This window comes from Cebus imitator, unplaced genomic scaffold (genome assembly GCF_001604975.1).
Source record: "Cebus imitator isolate Cc_AM_T3 unplaced genomic scaffold, Cebus_imitator-1.0 Scaffold242, whole genome shotgun sequence".
NCBI lineage: Eukaryota > Metazoa > Chordata > Mammalia > Primates > Cebidae > Cebus > Cebus imitator.
Window position 1 is genome coordinate 1,100,959 of NW_016107557.1, and position 12,007 is coordinate 1,112,965.

General features: G+C 48.9%; 1 protein-coding gene across 8 annotated transcripts in view; it reads right to left on the bottom strand.

Annotated features, from left to right (window-relative positions):
* LDLRAD4 (low density lipoprotein receptor class A domain containing 4) overlaps positions 1-12,007 on the bottom strand; it is a 414,465-nt gene that overhangs the window by 389,259 nt on the left and 13,199 nt on the right. Inside the window, exon 2 of one of the 8 annotated variants that reach the window (XM_017498499.2) lies at positions 11,184-11,290. The exons of the other annotated variants lie outside the window; for them this stretch is intronic. The gene's annotated coding sequence lies outside the window, so the exon portion shown is untranslated. The remainder of the gene's footprint in view (positions 1-11,183; positions 11,291-12,007) is intronic. 8 annotated transcript variants of the gene reach the window in all.

Below are 12,007 nucleotides of genomic sequence, written 5' to 3' on the forward strand. Positions count from 1 at the left end.
GGAGTGCCCCGCGGAAGTGCAAGGGCACAGACAGACCAGATAATTCTGTGCTCTTGCTTATTTGTTTCTCCCAGAGTGCCTAACAAAATTGCTAATGAGGCATATGATGCATGCTTTCTAAATATTTATTAAATTTAACTTTAAAATGAGTATTCCCACCTGTCCATAAAGACAGCAAATCTCAACCATAAGGTCAATCCACAAGCTCTACCAAAACTCAAATTCCACACAGAACATTCAGAAGTAAGACCTGCTGTGTGTGTGTGTGTGTGGATGTGGGGAAGTGTCTTGGGGGAAGAGAGAAGGAGAGGCCTAAGGTTTTGATGGCAACACTTGCAGCTGTAATACTAAATGACTACAATATTAACCACAATACACTCCACATGGGTCAGTAAAGATGTTTAAAGATTTCAGCATCCATTCGTAATTATAACAAAAAGAGAGGCATAGGTAGGTAACAGAGAAAACTTGGAGCCTTTACTCTAACATTGTATATTTATATTTGGCAAATAAGTTTAACAACTGACAGACAGATAGGAAAGTTGATAGGGTAGGGGGTGGGCAGGATAGATGGATGGGCAGATGAATGAGTAGATCAGTGGGTAGATGTTAGGATAGATGGGTGGATGAATGGATGGTTGGGTAGGTGGATTAGTGGGTTGGATGGATGGATGAATGGGTACATGGATAGATAAACGGATGAATGGGCAGGTAGGTGAATGGATGGATAGAGGAATGAGTGGGTGAGTGGATGGGTGGGTGGCTGGATTAATGGATGGGTAGGTAATTAGATGGATGAATGGAGGGTGGATGGGTGGATGGATAGACGAATGAATGGGTGGATCAGTGGGTGGATGGATAGATGGGTGGATGAATGGGTGGGTGGATGGGTGAGTGCATGGTGGATAGATGGATGGGTGAATAGGTAGGTGCTGGTTGGGGAGATGATGGACAGATGGAGGTATAGCTAGATGGGTAGATGGATGGATGGGTAAATGGATGGATGGATGGATGGATGGATGGATGGATGTGCAGGTGCATGGGTGGGTGGGTAGGTGCATGGATGGATAGACAGATGAATCAGTGGGTGGGTGGGTGGATGAATAGATAGATGAATCAGTGGGTGGGTGGATGGACTGGTGAGTGGTGTACAGGTGAATGGGTGGATGGATGGGGGGTGGGTAGAAAACCCTGGGAGGGTGGGTGAGTATATGCCGATATAGTTTCAAGTGCTGTTCCCATATTTTATCTCACTAATCCTCCTCATAGGTTGAGAGATATTCCAATGTCCACGCTACAGAAGTGAGTGATGTGCCCACGGTTAAGAACTGGAAATGGCAGAGGCCTGGGACAGCTCAGCTTCTTGGCTCTCACCTCCAGGGGGCCCTGCCTCCCACACCACGCTGCCCATGGAAAGGTGGCCTACTCCCTTGGAAAGACCAGCTGTAAAATGTTCTCAAAGAAAACATGGCCTGATTGGAAAACTAAGATCAGCTGGAGTCAGACACTATGCCTTTAAGTGCTTCCAGCATAAAAAACAGCCCCAAGACACTCAGAGGCTACAGAACCAAGGGACATGGAAATGAAGGCACAGGGGCAAAGCAGATGCCAGGTGCAGAGCAGGCTGGCAGGGAGAGGAGCACGCAGGCCAGGAAAGCTCCCACCAGCACAGGACATGCCCACTGTATAACAGCTGAAACCCAGGTCAGACAGTTAGGGTCAGAGCTATGTGAAAGGCCAAAGCTGTTGGATAAGATTTAAATAAATTACTTCATAATTACTTTTTTTAGAGTTAAGTAAAATGGTACACCTAATGGGTACAACATATCCTATTGAGGTAATGATACACTAGAAGCTCAGACTTCACCACAAAGCAATATATTCATATAACAGGAGTGCACTTGTATCCCATAAATCTACTTTTTAAAATTTTTAATTAAAAACACAACAGTGCAGAGTGGCTTGCAAACAAACACTATGTTTGCATTTAGTTCTTATTTCTTTTTCTACATACTATACAGACTACAAGGGATCTTAAAGGGTAAAATATTACCAACCTCTGTACTATTGTTCTAAAAATCCATCACTAGTAAGTGCATTAAGGTGGTTTTTCTATGTCAAAGTGAAGTTCATGAAGCCCTTGCCTGCCTTACCTTAGTCAGATCCACTAACCACCCAGCCACAGCTCCAGGCCTGAAACCGAAGCACCAGCAGGAATTAAACAACCTCTTCAAGGTGCTTCCTAAAATCTTAACCCTTTAACTGGAAAATGCAGATGATCAAATCAAGCACTGGTGACTGGTAGTATGGTTATTTGAAATTTCCTTCTTGGGTAAACTTGAAATACTGGAATCCTAAACAAAATTGTTTCAGTGAATTTCCTGCAGACGTGAAAACAGAGGGATTCCAGTAAGTCAACAAGTCGGAAGCACTTCCTTGGTTTAATGAAGCTCTGTTCAATTGTTTGCTCTTTCTCCTAGAACCCCAATCTTTTGTTATTATTTTCAGAAGATGTGTGGTATTTGTTTGTGGCTGGCTTTACGTCACTCTGGAAGGAAGTCAGGTGTTCATAAACAGGCCACAAAGCCCTGCGCCTGCAGACCCACACCCCAATGGACACTAGCCTCGCCATGATGACAAGTGTGAGAAACCCGCCCCAGTTTGATCTCTGCAGTACTTAAGAGTCTGAGACATGAACCCCACGACATTTATTTTTTTTTCACAGTAAAAGATATTAGATGCATGAGACAATGCAACAGTCATCTTTGCAATCCCAGTCTCCAGCAGGAGTAATTATTGCATAGGACACATTTCATGCATATCCCTGTGAAAGCAGCATCTAGGACGTTCAGTCGGGGAGGGGACTGCGGGGATGGAGGAGGATTCACTATGAAGGCAGAGCGCCCTGCAGCTGGAGGCTGGGACAGTCAACACTACATTGTCAGTGGTCAGTCAGAAGAAGGAGCTGGGAGGCTGCCCCTGGAGTCCCAACAACAGCAGCTTTCAGCAGGAGGCCCAGCCTTCACCTGCCGCTCCTCTGCCCCTGCGTCTGCCCTCAGACACACCCTTGGTCCCACCACGCTGATGCCCACGTAGCCTGGGTTTTGCTGTCTACCTCCAGGCAGGATCACCACTCCATTTCAATCCTCGGCATATCAAGACATTGTGTACAGAGTGATGATGAGCAGGAGGCCTGCTGCAGCACCCAGGAGCCACTTTGGAAGCCTCCAGAATGAACTTCCACATGTACACACACAGCGAAAGTGCACAGCAGGCTCCAGGGCCAGCCACTGGTTTGGGTCTTTATAAACCAGCACCCTGTGCAGTGCCGTGTGAGGTGTCCTACAGACACAAATAAAGGCCGCCTGGGCCGGGGGTAATGACTCACCCCTGTAATCCCAGCACTTTGGGAGGCCGAGGCAGGCAAATCACCTGAAGTCGGGAGTTTGAGACAAGCCTGACCAACATGGACAAATCTCGTCCCTACTAAAAATAGAAAATTAGCCAGGCGTCGTGGTGCATGCCTGTGATCCCAGCTACTGGGGAGGCTGAGGCAGGAGAATTGCTTGATCCCGGGTGGCGGAGGTTGCAGTGAGCCAAGATTGTGCCACTGCACTCTAGCCTGGGCAACAAGAGCGAAAGGCTACCTCAGGAAAAAAAAAAAAAAAAAAGCCTGACTCAAGTAGGGTAGGGCCAATTCTTTCTTAGGCAAAAATTGTGACACTAGACCACAATCCGTCGTCATGCCTCCAAAGTTGCTATCTCATTTATCCACTCATCTGGCAGTCACTGAAGACTGACTGTGTGCTAGGAGCTCTGGGGGACAGCTGGAATACCAAAGTAAACAGAGCAGTCCCCGATCACTGAGTTCCTGGTCTATGAGGAGACCAGATGCCTTCACAGTCCATTAGAAAACAATGGTGTGCATGCACACACACACATGCACACATGCACACAAGCACACACATGCAGACACATACACACACAAGCACATGCAGACACACACGCACACATGCACATATACACACATATGCACATGCACAGAAGCACATACATGCACACATGCACAGAAGCACACACATACACATGCACACCTGCACACAAGCACATGCATACACACATGCATACGAGCACACACATGTACACAAGCACACTACAGCCAAACTCTGAGGACGCACAGGGCAGCAGAGACCTCTCGCCCAGGTGCTGACGCTGTCTTGGAGCGCCTCAAGGCCAAGGAAAGCTGAATCAGCACCTCTCAGGCCAAAGAACCCACAGGATCGCCATGGGAGAGCCGAGAAAGGGCCCAGGGAAGGGTGTGAGCATGTGTCGGGGAGGCGGTGTGAAAGCCCACTTCTGCTTCCCTGCCACTGGCTGGCAAGGACACAGGAGCCCTGGACCTGCAGGTTCACAGCTCCTGCTGGATCAGAGGCTGAGCATTCTGCATGCGGACCCTGCGAGACTGGGAAGGCCTCAGGCTGCTCTGTTGGAAGGTGAATGTGTGACTCTTTCAAAGCACCCCTCCTCGGCAGGAGCTGGGGCTGGGGCTGTTGAATAGGAGTAGGATGCCCATCTCCATCACTGAAGTGGGTCTGGGATTGGGTCTTTCAGAATGCTGTCCTAGTTATTTACATAATGTGCAATGAGTTTCTCTGTGCAAGGCCATTCAAAACATGGCAAAACCAAAGAAATATGTACACACTTAGGAAATCCCTTCCTTGACCAAACAGGAACAGGGACCCTATGACTGGCATGGGGAGAGATGCATGAGCCAGTGCACTGCCAGGAGTTCCCCATAAGTACACACTGCAAACCAAACAGCACAGTCAGGAACTGGGTGAAGGCTGGCCACAGCACAAACAGCTACAGTCGCAGCCTCTGGCTCCATGGCATCTCACAGCCAGTACAGCCTGCATGGCCCAGGCCACCATGGAGGAAACCCCGCAGGCCACAGCTGGAGGTTTGCCAGCCGCCAACTAGGGTCTCCACTCTTTCCAGGCCCACCAAGGACAGCCACGGCATCTGCGTCTGGTCCCTAGTCTGTGCTATGACTAGTGCGGGCTTTACAAGAAAGTGGAACCGGGCGTGAATGAGCGCAGGCATTCTGAGCCTACTGAAGGTCTCTCCAGCCGGATGGCTGGCCCAAGCCCCCTCTGGACAACTGCTACTTTCATTTGCTCTAAGGCTATATGATCATTAATACCTATAATTCATTCTGACTAATCAAAATTCATCCTGGTTAATTCACTAGCTAATTAGAATTTAAAAGAGTGTCACAGCCATTCAGGCAAGCTCATTTAGGAGCTATTGAAATCCTCACACAAGACGTAGGTGAAAAGGGAGAGGGAGTCTGTTTAAACTTCTAAGTGGCCCTTGCACTCCTCTTTGTTCTCTCAAATCCCTGAGCTCAGCAGGCTAATCTCATTGGATTAGCTGCATTAACATTTCCAGTATCCTCTCCCTAACACCAGGCCCCTCCACCCACAGGCTTCGAGGGTCACAAATGTTCTCTTGAGCCCTCAGTTATAAGCAGCAATCTTTTTTTTTTTCTTTGAGACAGAGTCTCGCTCTGTGGCCCAGGCTGGAGGGCAGTGGTGCAATCTTAGCTCACTACAACCTCTGCCTCCCAGGTTCAAGTAATTCTCCTGCCTCAGCCTCCTGAGTAGCTGGGATTGCAGGTGCACACCACCATGCCGGGCTAATTTTTGTATTTTTCATAGAGGCAGGGTTTCACCATGTTGGTCAGGCTGGTCTTGAACTCCTGACCTCAGGCGATCTGCCCACCTCAGGCTCCCAAAGTGCTAGGATTACAGACATGAGCCACCCACCTGGCCTTACAAGCAGCAATCTTGATGCCCCCTCTCCCACCAGAACCTCAGCAGGAGCAGGGGCTGGGGCTGTTGAGTAGGAGCAGGAGGCATCTCAGTGAGCTCCCTGGGAACATGACGTTACAAACACACATTTCCACAAAGAAACACAGTCGCAGTCACCACCCAGGAGAGGCTGCCTGTTTGTAGGCCCTTCCCCAGCCACTGAGTCTCTCCAGGATCCTAAAAGCAACCCAGGCTTGGTGCAAACCTCACAGAGATGTGAACCCAGGCTGGCAGGGCTCTATAGCCCATGCCTTCTGGCCTGCACCATACCTTCCCTCAGTTCTGTGGGGGCTCAGTCCCACATCTGCACATTCTCCCACCTGGTCTCCAAAATAACTCAGCTTATCACAGAAACAGCACACAGAGTAGATATGGAAATTCTTCCCTTTGTGTCAACACTGATAGCCCAAATAAAGAAGGCATCAGGTCCATCCGATAGTGTTTTAAGACACTTTGAAATCATAAAATATTGCATGGCACAGGCACCTCTAATATCCTTCCAGTTGAGCAAAAAAATTATCAACAAGAGGCAATGCATGAAGGGGACCAGGCCTACAGCAGAATGTTTTTTAAGAGGGGGCTCCTTCTGGTTTCACAATAAACCACATCCAGTCATTGAGCAATCTGTCTCCAGTTCCAATTCTGGAAAATAAGGAAGAGAAATCCTGGGTTCATGCTTAGGTGGATCTGTGATCTCATGCCCTCCAGACCTGGGAAAGGCAGACATTGCAGCAATCGTTGTTAGTTTGCAGCTCCCAACAGTTCCTGGGGGTTTAGGTGGATTTTCAGAGCAAGCTTGTGGGTAAAGATGGCTGGGAACAGCCTCACTCCACTGTCCATTTCCTTCACAATCAGCCCAATTGCCATGACTTCGCAAGGAGGCAGACACGTTGATCTTGAGAGCCAGGGTAGGCATCCAGGGGTCACCAGACTCTACTCCAGCCTCCCATTTTAGTGATGAGATAACAACAGCATGTGACTTCAGACAAAGTGCTAAATTCCCTAGACTTCAGTTTCCTCATCTGTAAAATGGGACAGATCACTACACTTCCCAACATCATAAATGAATTACATGGGTCAAATAAAAGAACACGTGCAAAGTGCTGGACAGCAATGCCTCCATGAAGGCGGTTCTCCATTGGGAAACTGAGGCCATGGGTTTTGAGTGATCACAGTGCCTGGTACAGGGCTGTCACACGATTGTATCCACTGAGGGAATGGATCTTCGGTTGCTCAGGGGTCAATGCTACTTGGAGACAAGGCTAGGAATAAGAATCCATATTCTCTGAATGTCTTCCAACTGCTTTTTCCATTGAACAGATCATTCCAGTTCCACTTGACCCTGGGACCAGGAGTGAAATTATCACCTCTGTCTCCAACACAAGAACAAATCAGCCAGTCAGTGCTCACTGCCCACAAGCCCATGAACCCACAGTACTTTCCTTGGTCCTAAGCATATGAACTAGAAGCTTTGGGGACCAACAGGCCATCTATGGTGGCCTCACACAGCCATATCTTATCAGATCACAGGAGGAAGTGGGCAGGAACCAGTGACCCTGCCAGTGCCCAGGACATCAGTGATGCACTTAGTCCCCTGCATTTCACAGCTGGCGCCTGCACCATCTTATCTGATAGTCAGAGTAACCCTATAAGCAGCCAGATATCATGACCCCATTTTCAAGATGAGGGAGCAGGACTAGGACTGGCCAAAGACCACAGCCCAGAACAAGAGCAGGCTGGCTTCCAGAGCCCAAGCCAGCACATCTAGCATGGGTCTTATGAGTCGGGGCCTCCAGGGACAACACAAGATCACAAAGAAAGAGATGCCTACTGCTTCATAAGTCACTGTGTTTCATTCTCCATTAAATATAAAACAGAGCTCTACCTGCACATGTGATGTCCCCAAGCATGGTCCCTTACGGAATGTTACAACCTCATCTCTAAACTGAGATGGAACCACACTGGTTCTAAGCAAGCCTAAGGAGGAAATAAGTCCACAGTTCCGGGAACAAAGAAAAGGGGAATGAAAACATAGCCTCAGAAGAAGATGTCAACATGTCTGCAAAAGAAAATTAGTTCCAACCGTGATCTCAAAGTATGACGTGGAACACCGTGTGCAGGAGACACCTCCATTCCAACAGCAGGTCAGAAACCCTCCAGACTGAGAAACATGAACTGAGCCCCATGCGGGCAACGCTGGCACCCAAAGGGAGCAGAGGGTACAGAAGGTGTTTAAAATGTTTTTCTATTGTTAGATCAAAGCAAAATGATGGTTCCAGGGAGGAAAGATGGAACAGTGCTTCTCTGTGTAACCGTTTCCACATCTAATGAGAAACTCTGCTCTGCGCAGGACTGCCCAGCCCAGCTCGGGAGCGACGGGTGCCAGATGGAACCACTCTCTGTAGAGAGTAAACCTTGCTATCCCCATAGCAACTCCACCGTGCTTCCAAAATGCTTAAAAAGACACACATCAAATTGTTTTCCACAATTTTTCAGAAAGTGACTTTTTATTCCACACCCTTAGCAAATCTAGTCAACTGGGAATTTTCTCATTATAAAAACAAGAACACATGATCATTGTAGCAAATATGGAAAAGATGAAAAGACAGAATTTTTTAAACCACCCTTAGCACTATATGCCAAGACCTCTATTTTTAATGTCCTGGTATATTTCCTTCCAGTCTGTTAGCCGGGTGGAGGTTCAAATAGATTCCTAACAGAGGCAAGGATCGAAGCCCAGCCTGCAAGAAAAGCAACCCAGCCCAGAGCTGGATGTGCACTTCCCCTGGGGGCAGAACTACAGATGTGTCCTCAGACCGGGAGGGAAATAAAGTCGACTCATCCAACCAAAGCTGATCCCATGTGCAACGTGGCTAGTGGTCTATTACATGGGCTAAAAGCTATCAGTAGAAATGAATTGCTATAGTTCTCACCACTATTTAGAATGTGTGTGTGTTCTTTTTCAGGTTTTTCTCCTTCTGCACTTGTTTTTCACAATCCTTGTGGATTTTAAATCCAAGGCAACAAAACTAATACCAGAATAAAAGCACAGTCAGATGTCTGGAGGGTGAGTCAGACTTCCAGGTAACTGCTGAACATTTCGTCTTCTTTGAAAAGATGGAAAAAAAGAGTCACAGACCATAATTTTCTCTACTTTGAACTTTTCCTGATGCCAAGAACAGATGAAACAGCTTAGGAGAACCAAGGTTATGATAGAGACATATTATCTAAAGAGAAAACATCTACATATAATGAATTTAATAAACGTTAATGATCTGATGATTTTTTACAGCTTGATAAATTGGTTTCTAAGCAAATAAATAACTAATTTATCCAAAATATATTTAGCCAGCAAGTTAAATTTGGGAGGAGGGAAGGGAAGGGCAAAAGTTGGTCTGAAAAACAATTGCTTCTCCTAGTTTCTAGTAGGTAGTTTGCTTAGGAGAAAACAGTAAAATAAGAATGTAATGTAGGTGAGTAGCACTCCATGGGGCGAGGTGGGGCTCATGGAAGGAGTGCAGCCTCCACAGCTCATCTCTCTCACACTGCTCATACTTCAGCCTTTCTGCAGGACTTTCTGTTTGCACTGAGGCCTGCCCTGACCCATTGAGGCTCAGGTGAGATGGCCTCGCACCCACACGTGGTACCCACCCAGGAGTCAGCAGAAGGGAGGAGCCCAGAGACCCATCCAGGCCTGCAAGTCTGTGAACCTGCCCACCGTCCTCCCCTGGCCAAGGCGCCTGCTCATAAGTCCATCTGTTTATTCAACAAACAGTTCCGGTGGTCTGATGCTGGGCCAGGACAGGGACAAGAGGATGACTGTCTACCCTCCTGGAGAGCTCACAATGACCAGGCCTGGTGCAGGAGATACACGGGCCAGGGAAGGCCTCCTAGGGCAAAGCCAGGGGATGAATGTGTACACCCAGGAAGAGTTTTGGGCAGGGCAACCACAGAGGCCTGTGGGGTGAGGAGGTGCGTAGATGAGGAGCCTCAGTGGGAGGGAGGCCCAAGGGGCATAGGGCATGCCAGCAGGGATCAGGAATCACAAGGGTCACTCGCTGCTGCATCCAGAGGGGACCATTGCAGGTGGAGAGGATGGCGTCCAGTCAGAGGCCCTGCAGAAACCCAGGGAGAGAGGACACACGAGCACTGCTGGTGATAACAGTGAAAGTGATGAGACTGGTACAAACACTGGAGGCAGAAAAAAACAGGATTCAACCATGAACTGGGCTATGGGGAAAGATGAGGAAAGTATCCAAGATGTGTGGCCTAAATGGCCAGCAGACAAGGATCTTGGAGACTGGAATGGGACAGTGAAGGAGTGACAGGGCTGGGGAACCGAGGGTCGGGGAGGAGCAGGTTGGGGAGTAAGAGTTCAGATTTAAACATGCTGGCTTGGAGGTGCCTATGAGTAGAGATGCCCAGTATGTAGGCAGGTGTAGGAGCCTGGGGCTAGGAGTTCTGGGCCAAGGTCCTCTATGGAAATACACAATTAGTCTTGATAGTTGCAACACAACTCTGGCCTCCAGGCTCTCTGGCTGTGAGTATAAGGTTCTAGGCTCAGAAACCTCTCTCCACTGACAGCTAAAGGAGAGACCCCATTCCTCCAGGCTCTGGGTTTGGTAAGCAGGTTCTGCTTTCAGGCTGCATCACCCTGAGAGGGAGGGAAAACAAATGCTCAAAGACATCTTTGCTTAGAGAAGATTTCCATAAAACAGCACCAGACACAGTGACAAACAGGTCACAGGATAGAGAATATTTCAAATGAGAGGGCGCCGGCTTCCTTAGCCCACTTCCAAACACAGCTCTCCCACCCCTTACTGGGTTCTCAGCAGTGGGCCTCTCTGCCAACCCAAGAGCAAGCCAGAGGGTTCCTTGATGTCTTGCCACCTCTCAACAATCAACAAGCCAATGCATTTGCTACATCACAGCCAGTACTACATCAACCAGTATCAGAGAATATACCTGAATGGCATGGCATTTGCCTTCTTAGCGGCCAGTGACCTGTGTCTAAGAAGACTCAAGAGCACCTCATCCTGGCCAAGTCCTTCAGGGGTGGAACCCTTGGTGGCAAGCTCTGCCTCTATTGCACTATGTGTGGTGACAAGCAGGCCCTCTGCCATCGTCTGGAGTACGCATTAATCACACAACTAATTACCAGGGGAGATCAGAAAGTGCTTCACCTGCCACCTAATCATCTGAACAGCGAGCTGAAGCCTTGGTCATGAGGATGCTTGCTCTGGTTCCCTTCAGGGAACCAGGAGGACCACACCAGGGAGAGCCAGCAGATGCGGCAGCTTTCTATCCTACCGTCAGCTTTAGGTCCAGAGCTGGGTTGGGGACAAGCATCCCTGCTGGCATGCACCTCTCCCACATGAAGTTTCCAAGGAGAGTGGCCGCAGGCGGCGCCTCCCAGGCTATGGAGGAGAGAGCAGGAAGCTGCGAAGCCAGTGTGAACTGCACGAATAGCTTCCACTTGGAACGTAAGCAGGGGATGAGAAGGCTTGGCAGCCAGAGTGGCACAGTCAGAGCCGCAGACAACAGTGAATAGCTGATCTGCGAAGGCACATGGTGGCAAGAGGTGACAGAGGCTCGTGGAGCACAGCGGCGGCCTGGAGCAAAAGCCACAAACAACATGGGGCAGCAGGAGCCACCAAACATGGCCAGATGGGGAAGGATGGCGATTTTGTTGAAAGGGGAGAAAATGGAACCGAAGTCAACTTCCATCCACAGCAGAACAACTTGTTCCAAGACAGAAGCTCAAACTATGCCAGGCAAAAAGGGGCACAGGCTGCAGACAGAGGTGGGAGGCAAGTGGGACAGACAGGAGAAGGGCCACACTGGCAGACCCACCCCACTGCTGGCACCAGGCCGAGTCTCTGCACTGGTCAGGACCTAGGACATACTCCTAAGTCCCACAAGCTTGCCCAGAAGACGCTCCTCTAACAGAGAAGAGATGGGAGCAGGCCCCTGTGGTGGCCCCAACCTGTACCATACTTGGCCACACTACACCCTGCATGGCCCACCAGGAGAGGGCTTCACGGATTGCTCCTTCAGTGTGCTTGATGTAGCTATGTGTATCTTCAAATTCAATTTCGAGTGCTATACCCTTGACCTCCCAAAATGACATACAC